Source organism: Harmonia axyridis, chromosome 5 (genome assembly GCF_914767665.1).
Source record: "Harmonia axyridis chromosome 5, icHarAxyr1.1, whole genome shotgun sequence".
NCBI classification, from domain to species: domain Eukaryota; kingdom Metazoa; phylum Arthropoda; class Insecta; order Coleoptera; family Coccinellidae; genus Harmonia; species Harmonia axyridis.
In genome coordinates this window covers 42,444,091-42,455,895 of record NC_059505.1, presented here as the reverse complement: position 1 = coordinate 42,455,895, position 11,805 = coordinate 42,444,091, and positions in this window count along the sequence as shown.

Here is an 11,805-nt window from a genome sequence, read left to right as displayed (position 1 = left end):
CTTGGGAATATCGTAATGAACCCATTTTTGGTCTTCAGTCACAATGCGATGCAGAAATCCTTACCGTCTTTGCCTTTTCAAGCAGATGTTCACAAGCAAACAAACGCCGTTCAACATCTCCCGTCTTCAACTCGTCTGGAACCCTATTTTCCTGCTTCTGAATCATTCCCATGACTTTCAGACGTTTTGAAATGGCTTGTTGCGTCACTTCCAATGATCCTGCCAATTCTTGTTGCGTTTCACACGAGTCTTGATCAAGTAATGCTTCCAATTCTGCATCTTAGAAAACCTTCTCTAATAGCGGCTTCACCATAGCTATTTGAGAGCATTCGATGAGCCTCAGTCGCAAATTCATTCATATTAAAGCAGAAAATTAAATCCTTCCGCAAATGACGAGAATTTGGCTTGTAATTGACATGTTTAATCGAGAATAACTTTATGATGCAGACACAAATCGACTAATATTTCGATGGCGTTATGTTTACAAATACCGAAGCTTATTGTTTACCATCTAGGATCTATGTAATCGACTACCACTTACCGCTACAGTCATCTATTGCAAAACGGCGGAAGCAAAGTTGTTCACTTAATATATTATTAATATAATATTTAATACGTGAATAGTTTAACGTCTGTGTGTTAAAAAATGAAATTACGATACTATATATAATTATATATATAGTTCGTAAGGCATCCTTTCCTCTTTGCGGAATATCTTCAGCTTCCTCGATGGCTCAAGTGGCTAGAGCATCGTACTAGTTATTCGGAGGTTGCAGGTTCAAGTCCAGCTCGGGGAGGTGAAAAATTGTCTGAATGCCGTGAAATGAATTTCATTTATAATATTTAATGTTCTTGAACGTTATTTTTGGGAATTAGCTTTACCTTCGTTACGCAAATGAAACTTAAAGAAGGTCAAGACACAAAATCAGCATATTGAAATAGCAATATCAACGAGAACTTCTACATCCAATCAAACATTCATCCAAAACGTCGCCACACTCCGTATACTGTGAATTCGAAGACCTGCTCAATATTTCAGGATTCGTCCTTTCAATTTCTCGGATATCCGACCGGATCATTTCCGGGTGTTTTCAACCCTACAATTTACTTAATTGTAGTTGTCGGCCGATCTGCCGAAGACAGTCGTCGGACTGTCAGTTCTGCCGATGGGAGAGTCGGCTCTGACTTCGGTCATTACTAATGCAGACCATCGCCAATATCGTTTCTCGCCTTAATTACTGCCAAAAAGGATTCGATGAATCTTTAAAGTGGATTCGAATTGTCTCATCGAGGGTGGGGGGTGTTTGTAAAGGGTTAAGTGAAGGTGACAATTACGGATGTGAAGATCGTTTCATCGATCAGGATTTGACACCGATAGTATTGACATTCACGGCTCGACTTGATATTCAAGATACTTGACTTGGATTGATTTGAATTCAAGTCAAGTTCGAGACAAGTAAAGTTCATCATTGTCAAGTCAATTCAAGTATAGTAATTATTTATCAAGTGATGCTTCCTTGGACGCCTATGTACTTTCTATTTTTTTACAACCAATAAAACTGGATATTAACAATATACCTAAGGATCAAGATTATTTCGTTAAATAAACTTATGATATCATGTGTAGATGAACTTGAAATAAGTTCTCAACTGCGCGGTCACACAATGTAATTCTCAAACTGTTAAATTGATGAATTGATACTTCAGGACACAAGTGTAATAATGTTTTAAACTAACTTAGGTTTCGCCCGCCAGAATGGTAGAAACAGAGTAGTAGTAGTAGTAGTAGTAGTAGTAGTAGGGCTGCTATAGGGTGTTTTTTTTCGAGGTATATAACTTTAAGTTGGCATTACTGTTCAAGATGGCGACCGATTTAACAGCTGTCAAGTGATTTATTCTCAGTTTGGTTTGACAACTCTTCATGAATAGACCCACGCCTGAAAAACGCTTGCAAATAGTGCAATTTTATTTCGAAAATAATGGTTCTGTGCGGAATACGTATCGCGCACTACGTCCATTTTATTTTGTTTAGCGATGAAGCGCACTTCTGATTGAATGGCTACGTCAACAAACAAAACTGCCGCATTTGGAGTGAAGCTAATCCTCGAGTGTATGTCGAAACACCGTTACATCCAGGAAAACTGACTGTTTGGTGCGCTTTATGGGCTGGTGGAATCATTGGTCAGTACTTCTTCAAAAACGATGATGGCCAGAACGATACAGTCAATGGTGATCGGTATAGAGCCATGATTATTAACTTTTTCATTCCTGAATTGAACAACCATGATATCCAGGAGCTGTGGTTCCAACAAGACGGCGCAACATGTCACACAGCTCGTGCCACAATCGATTTATTGAAAGACATGTTTGGTGACCGCCTAATTTCACATTTTGGACCTGTGAATTGGCCTCCAAGATCTTGTGATTTAACACCGTTAGACTTCTTTCTGTGGGGCTTTGTGAAGTCATTGGTCTATGCGGATAAGCCACAAACCCTTGACCATTCGGAAGACAACATTCGCCGTGTTATTACCGATATACGGCCACAAATGTTGGAAAAAGTCATCGAAAATTGAACGTCCAGATTGGACTACATCCGAGCCAGCCGTGGCGGTCATATGCCAGAAATCATATTTAAAATGTAATGCCACAAGATTATCTGGCGGATAAATAAAATTCAATTCAATCGAATAATCCATCGTTGTTTTGTTGCAATTTATAGTTCTATAGCTCTAAAAAAACACCCTTTAGGTAGTTATTATAATTTTTGAGGTATATAATACAACTATAAGAAAATTACCATCAACCCCTTATGACTTTTAAGTTCAGCTCATCTAACTCCAAAGGTAATCAATCTAAAACAACCCCTTTTCGAGCACAAACGCAATCGAATTAAAACCCTCTCTTCTGTCCCGGTCTAAGGCCCCCATCACACCGTGGCTTACACGTAGAGAGGACAACCGGAATCACATTCGAAAACGTTCCGGGAATCAGCTCCGGTAATGAATCGTGCTGAAGAGGATTCAGATTAAAATTACGCTGAATAATGCATTAACTTCGGCTCGCAATTAGATACAGGGCGGACGAGGTAGCAAATTATTTTATTAATATTTCTACTTCTGCGCGTCCAACACAGGGCGCGATATAACACCGGCTGAATAATGGATGGACCGGAACTTTGTACAAATGGCGTAACGGAAGTTAACGCAGTTACGCGGGGGGCCCCTCCGAAGCTGCCCCCGAGGGGGTGGCGCCCGACGCATACGTCTGGGGGTGGGCTTTTATGATTTTCTGACTGTAGGGATGATAAGATTTAGGCAATCTTGATCTTTTAGTCATCTACTTTGAAAATTTCAAGTTTTGAACTCGTTCTTCAAGTAGGCGATCACCCATCCATATATCGACCTCGTTCGACGCTGCTTATCAGAAAAACCAAAACCTTTTGTATTATTTTATTGAATACCAAAATTCCGAAACGTGCATCTGTCTTTATGTTAATTAAGTTATTCAATTTGTTAACCGTTCACTCAAGTTGTACAATTTTAGTTATTCTGAATTTTCTTTTGGTTGATTATTAATTTTGTCATTTTCAGAATTGGAATTATATTCCAAGACAAAAATAAACCAAGATATATTATTGTGAAGTAATAGGCACAAAGATGTCAATTTTTGTATTAAATTGAATATCCTTCATCATGTAGACTCACTAAACCCTGCTTATCAGAAAGAACGGACATGTTCAAAGTCGAACTTTTCTCGCGAGTGTGGAAAGGCGAGTGCCGCAAACACACGAGCGAGAAAAGGACTTTCTCCACATGTTGCACACTTTGCTTTTCCTACAACTGCACAAATTTCAATAATTCAAGTAATGGACCTGATTCAAATCAAAATGACCTTCGTTGACAGTAGGTGCTAATTTATTACGTTTCCATAGAAACGACTCAAAAGCCCAATGTCATTGGTCTACCAAGCGAGGTGTGGGCAAAAAGTCGTGAGAAATAATATTTCCCACAGTATGAGCAATACATAGTTTTGAAATTGAGTAAGCCTTGAAGAATACGCTTTTCATAGCAGTTGTAGGAAAAATAGCATTCCATATTGTTTGTCACTATAATTGGAAGAGCAATTCAAAAATGATATTTAGTTTGAAATATCTCAGTGGCCATATTTTCACCAAAGAATTTAAGATCAATAAATTAATAGTCGAAAAAAATACAAATAAAACTTTAAAATATCAACCTTTCTGGATACAATCCCAACTCCAACGCATTTCACAAAATGCACCTCATCCAAATCGGCTCAAAATCAAAGAGCCGAAATCCAAACCGATTTTTTTTTCGTCTATTCCCTTTGACGTGAAACAAAAAGTTTCCAATCCACGCCAAACTGACGCCGAAACCTTGTTGAACGTGTTACATGAAAATTTAAACTGCTGTTTGGATATTCGATCGATCAACACGCTACTCGATGATACTGCACTGCTAAAATTGAACATCAATTCAACCATTGGCATCAGACTAGTTGACGGAAATAGCTTGAAATAACTGGACTGTAATGAATTGTGGAAGAAGAATATAACACGTATTTGTTAAATTAGATGTTATTACTGAAATTCGCCTCATTACGAGTTGAAAGTGTTCTAAATTACCTACCTATAAGTACATCATGTCACATTGATAATACACCTAGGTCATTTCGTACGTTAAAATAATAGTAGGTATATGATTTTAATAGGATAAGATTGGAAGTGTGATATTGTGGTGAAGCTATATATTTGACAATTTGAGTGTAGCGACAATCATATTAGGCCAATTAAAAAGTCTGATGCACAGATTGCGGTGCTTGTATCAAATCCATATGATTTTAAGTTTAGTTTAGTACCAACCTTCAAACGATACGTGTCAAAGTTTGACAACAATCTGACAATTAATTTGTGTGGGAAAAAATACAGTTGAAGTAAATCTTGGCTTGATGAAGAGTTTGCAAGGCCTGCACCAGGAAAATCAACCATCATTGATTGGTAGGTATGCTAAGTTTAAACGTGGTGAAATGAGCACCGAAGACGGCTAACGTAGTGGACCCCCAAAAGAGGTTGTCACCGACGAAAAAATAAAAAAAGTTCACAAAATAATTTTGAATGACCGTAAATTGAAGTTGATCAAGATAGCAGACATTGTGAAGATATCATCTGAACGTGTAGATCCTATCATTCACGAATATTCGTACATGGTAAAGCTGTGTCCAAAATGGGTGCTGCGCGAGCTCACAATCAATCAAAAGTAACAACGTGTTAATGATTCTGAGATGTGCTTGAAGCTGTTTAAGTGCAAAAAACCTGAATTTTTGCGTCGATTTGTGACAATGGATGAAACATGGCACCATCATTTCATTTCGGAGTCCAATCGACAGTCAGCTGAGTGGACTGCACACGATGAACCGAATCCAAAGCGAATAAAAACACAACAGTCAGCTGACTAGGTTATCGCATCAGTATTCTGGGATGCGCAAGGTATAATATTCATTGATTATCTCCAAAAGAGCCAGACCATCAACAGCGATTATTATATAGCTTTATTGGATCGTTTAAAGGATGGAATCGTTAAGAAAAAGGTGCTGTTTCATCAATACAATGCGCCGTGTCATAAATCAATGAAAACAATGGCAAAATTGTATGAATTGGGCTTCGAATTGTTTTTGCATCCACCATATTCGCCAGATCTGGCCCCCATCGTCTTTTTCCTTATATCAGACCTCATAAAGAATGCTCGCTGGAAAGAAATTTAGCGCAAATGAAGAAGTAATCTCCGAAACTGAGGCCTATTTTGAAGCGAAAGACAAATCGTACTAGAAAAATGGTATCGAAAAGTTGGAAGATCGCTATAATCGCTGTATCTCCCTCGAAGGCAACTATGTTGAATAATAAAATCGAATTTTGCCAAAAAATGTGTTTTACTATGGTAGACCGGGGGCTTTTCAATTGGCCTGTTACTTCCCAAGTTTTGTTACTTCCAAAGTTTTGTTAATTATATCAAATGAATGTTGCACACTCAACCTAGATTTTTTCCCATTTTACTGAAAGAATTTTCAAATTCTCGACATAGAGGAGAATAACCATCCCAACAAATGACAAGTGACACTAATGACACATTCACAATTGCCAACCCTATCGTTCCAAAAGTCAATTATCCATTTACATCAAAAATGCTCCATCTGCGCCAAAATTAATCAGTGCCGCCAACGTGAAGATCGAAACCCAATATCCAGATCCGATGTCCGTCTGTCTGTCCTCTCAAAACGGTCCCTGAAAACTTAATCGATCCTTTCTCTCTACCTGACGGAAGGGCGGAAACAAAAGCGACAATGTGATTGCAACAAATGAGGGGTTAACTTTTTGAACCGTCCTCAAATATTCATGATCCAAACTGGAAATCCATCAGCGAAATCTGCCATTCCACTTAGTGAAGTTCCGGATCCTTTGAAAAAACTGCATCTGACGGGCATTTACTCATTTATTCAGGGTTGAATCGAAGAGGTTTTTGATATTCCGGGTCTCGATGAATTTCTCCTGAGGTTGGCAACACTGACAGTCGTTGTGGAACTCAGAATTTTATATGGGGTTATGAAAAAATCTGAGCAAGTCAAAAAATTAGCAGCAGAGTGGTGATGGAGATTATTTCCTTAATTCAACGTCACTACTTAATTCTGCGATGGGTTTCAGCAGCCAATTGCACCCTCGGAGGCCGCTCAACTGATTATAGGTATACACTGTGTGCTGAAACACGTCGATTTTTTATTTTAATTTACCGTATTTTAAAATAAAAATCTAATATACAGGGTGAATTACTTTCGAGTAATGACGTCACCGTCATTTTTTAAATGGAACACCCCCATTTTGTCTCAATTTTTTCGATTACTCCAGCTGAACTGATTCCAAAAATATATCACATGTTGATTCCAATTGGTACAAGGTCGACAAAAATACAACAGTTTTGTGTATGCTCATAAAGTAACGCGTAACATTCTTCATTACTTAATTTAACAACATTATCAAAAATACTTATTGTCTCGCGGGAATTGGTTTGAATGTAACACCCTGTAGTTTGTTACATTTTTAGATTAATAAAAATGAGCTGTTTCCAAACATCTTTCGTACCTGTGGTCTAGCAAACAGAATATGAAAGAAATTATTTCTTATTTCTTTTCAATTTAAAAAAAACATAGTCGTCTGGTTTTTTGTGAAATGTCATTATTTGTTTATTGCCGCTGGACAATAAGTATTTTTGAAAATATTGTTAATTTATTGTTACGCGTTACTTTATGAGCACACACAAAACTATTGTGTTTTTGTCCACCCTGAACCAATTGGAATCAACATGTGATCTGCTCAACTAGAGTAATCGGAAAATTGAGACAAAAATGACGGTGACGTCATTACTCGAAAGTAATTCACCCTGTATATTAGATAATTATTTTAAAATACGGTAAATTAAAATAAAAATCAGTATTATTTCTTAAAATGGTCTGTTTAGCTAAAAATGAATTTGTTTCATACTTTACGGACACAGTGTATACAAGATGGTCCAACGAAAACTCAACACCTCGATTTTACGTCTTTGAAATGAAAATGTAGAAAATTGCTCTGACCCGTCAAATTCTGATTCGTGGGGGTACAATTTTTCCGCTTTTCTCACCCCCTGATTGTCGTTCGAATTATAGAATAATTTTTAGAGCGTGCAAACTCATTTTCATAAAAAAATGCTGTACTTTGTATGAAAATATGTATTTCTGTCCATCATAGACATGAATTGAATGATATAATCGCCTCTTAAGTGAACACTTTCTGAACAGCTTCATCTTCGTTGTGAGAACTTTCATTTTCCTCAATGATATCAGCAATTATCTCATCATCTTCCTAAAACTCCGCGTGTCAATTTTTTTCGTCATTATCTCGTGTTCAATTTCGATTTTCTGTTTCATCTATTGGATCATAGTACGATTGACTTTGTTCACCAATTCGACGGAATCAAAACCTGGATCTAGTCCTTCTCCTGATAAGAAGAAACTTTTTTTTTAACATATCTGCATTCATACAGTTATGTGGTCTCCAAGGACGAAATTGGTGCACAAATTAACGAGCGTCAAAAGTTTCCTACTGTACGTCAGTGTTTTTCTCATTTTACGATCATTCTACAGAAAATTTTTGTGGTTATTATTAACACAGAACAACTTTTCTGGAATAGAAGGAAAAGTGGAATGTTAAGGTATGCTCACTGGCATTTTAGTATAAGACTTCAACTGTCAAATGTCACGAAAAATGAAAAAAAAATGTGAAGCGGCAATATCCATGCATGAAAACGCTCATTAGCATCGAAGAAAAAAAGCCAACCCTATATTTCAGCAAAAGCTCGTACCTCTATCGATTCCCACGCTGTTTTCCCAACATTTTATGCCGACCGATACATTATTCACGTACCAAAATTGAAAAATGCTGTAACCGCTTTCAACACTGACTTTTTTCTTGTCGTCATCGCATGATGTCTCTTCTTCTCGATCATCAAATATTCAAAACCACTTTAAAGTTGTGCTCCCCTATCGGATTCAAAAATATGAAAGTTATATACGCGTCTTGTTTGATGGTCAAGTGGGAAAAGTCGATTTTAGAGGAGGAAAACCTTTTGGAGGGCCCTGGGAAAACCGTGTGCTTCTAAAAGCCGATAATTTTAAAGATTTGAGATATGTTATAACGGAATAATGAACAATAATATACGTGAAAAGTAGGGATACATGAAGAGGAATTAAATTGCTATACCCAAATATGACTAGAATCGAGTGATTTTTAATATGTGAGGACGTTGCTAGGTGACCCGACTATCACCTGGCTACGTCCGAGCTTTGTGCATATTTTGCCGAACTCTCAAAAGAATATGCACCTTCATCTTTATGGCGAAAATATTTCATGTTACGAGCTTGTTTACAATTATTGGAAGAAAGATTGGGAATTGACAAATATGATACGCGATTCATAAAAAGTCAGTACGTTGCCAGGTGATGAGGCCAAATCACCTAGCAACATCGGAACATTCCAAATCGTACAATGTTGGAGTTGTATTATCAGCTTTATCGAATCATCAAGTGTGTCGATGGTGAAACAAATCAGCAATTCTAAACTTTCAGAAAAATATAAACCTGATATAGGAATACGTTGTGCACGATTTAGAACATCATAGTACATTTTAGTATTTTCGCTGATATATTAGAGACATCAAATAGTGTACAGGCTACAGGTGGGCCAAATTAGACACTTTTGGATGTGAAGTCCTATTTCTTTAGTAGATAAACGAAAACTGATATCGATGTCTGAGAGCCAATTTTTATGAGAAAATTATTGGCGAAAACCGCAACTCCATAGCTATCAGCGTTAAATAGTTACAGGGTGTTGTTAGAAAATGTTCATTTTCGAAATATTGCTGTAACTTTCTTCTGTTGGAAATTTTTCATTTCTGTGTTTCCACAAACTGATATTTCATGAAATATTGCTATAGAATTCTTTTTTTCAAATGGGACCTTCCGCACGTAGCACCGTCGAAATCAATATCTCCCAAGCCAAAAAAAAAAAATCAATGATCTCGGTAGCGCAATCCATTTACCGTAATAGTTGCACCAACCTCATTTTCGGATAATTCAGGTCCAATCACGCAATCTCGTTGTTAAATAAGGAGATTCCTCGAGCGCCGAGAGATTGAAGCATTCGCCAGTGTGACTTTATTAGTAGTTTTCTCACATTTCTATGAAATCTATTGGTAGATTTTGGTAGTTTCAGAAATATCTTTCCAAACTTGGCCAAAATCAGCAACGATTTTTCATCAATGCCAGCATCTTCAGCTCCTGTTGAAAGACAATTTTCCAGAGTTGCTCTCACAGTTACAAAAACCCGCATTATGTTAGGCGACAAATCTACACTGTGTCCGTTAAATATCGAACAAATTCATTTTTAGCTAAACAGACCATGTTAAGAAATAATCCTGAAACACGTCGATTTTTTATTTTAATTAAACGTATTTTAAAATAATAATTTAATATACAGGGTGATTTACTTTCGAGTAATAACGTCACCGTCATTTTTTTTAAATGTAACACCCCCATTTTGTCTCAATTTTCCGACTACTCTAGCTGAGCTGATTCCAAAAATGTATCTATCACATGTTGATTCCAATTGGTGCAGGGTGGACAAAAATTAAATAGTTTTGTGTGTGCTCATAAACTAACGCGTAACATTCTTTATTAGTTGAATTAACAATATGATCAAAAATACTTATTGTCTAGCGGCAATTGGTTTAAATGTAACACCCTGTAGTTTGTTTCATCTTTAGATTACTAAAAATGAGCTGTTTCCAAACATGTTTGGTACTTGTGGTCTAGCAGACAGAATATGAAAGAAATTATTTATAATTTTTATACATTTATATTAATCTGAAAATGTAAAAAACTACAGGGTGTTACATTCAAACCAATTGCCGCTAGACAATAAGTATTTTTGATTATATTGTTAATTTAACTAATAAACAATGTTACGCGTTACTTTATGAGCACACACAAAACTATTGTATTTTTGTCCACCCTGTACCAATTGGAATCAACATGTGATACATTTTTGGAATCAGCTCAGCTAGAGTAATCGGAAAATTGAGACAAAATGGGGGTGTTCCATTTAAAAAATATGACAGTGACGTCATTACTCGAAAGTAATTCACCCTGTATATTAGATTATTATTTTGAAATACGGTAAATTAAAATAAAAAATTAGGATTATTTCTTAAAATGGTTTGTTTAGCTATAAATCAATTTGTTCCATACTTTACGGACACAGTGTATAAGATGCCTCATGTGAAGTCCGGTCCACACAAGTCACCCTGAGTATCACCCCCAAAGCCTCCCAATACCCACTCTCACTTATATGCGCCACCCCATCTTCCGATCTAGCATTCACCTCGCGTCCAACGTTTCTTTTATTCCTCTCCTTCTCTGTTGGTGCGGTTGGCTACCCTGCCATCTCTCACCTCCAACAATCGCAATCCGTCTTACCGCCACCCCCGCGAATCCCTTATCTCCACGTCCGATTTTCCACCCCCCCTCCCTCTCTCCTTTGTCCGCGCCCTCGTAGTCCCATCAATTTTTCAGAGATGGCGCGCGCGGAAACAAATGAGCAGCGCGGCAAATTGATGTAAGAAATAGCGGTTAGCTTTTGTTTTATGCGACGCCAACTGTTACGTCTGAGGATTCGCGTAAATCTTTCATAAAGGGGAAGATTGGACGGGGCTGTCGTTTATTACCCCCGGGGGTGGGGGGAGGTAGTTCTGTTCGGGGGTTGAGCGTCTTGGCCGGTCCGATTTCGTTTGTCTTTACGATTCATCCGGTCGAATTACAAATGGCATCTGTATTTCTGTAGATACGTGAAACTTTATGATTTTAGCGTCGTGTTAGTCTGGCGTCGTAAATCTTTAGGTTGGCATCCCTGAGGGGTTTACGTTTTGTGTGGTTGGTAACTGTTTGTGCAGAGCTTTGGGAGTTGGGAGGACACTTGCATGATCTGAGGTGGAGTGGTGGTTGACATCAGTCAACAGCATTGCTGATGATGTGAGGTCGTCTGCTTTTTAGACTTGGGGTTTTTACATTGGTGTCGGCATAGATTGGTACAATTGGAAATGGGTCACCAACTTAACAAAGTAGTATCTTCTATGAATACTCAGCGATAAGACAGTAATACCTGAAAATTGACATGGTACATAAACGCAAGAGTCCAACCAA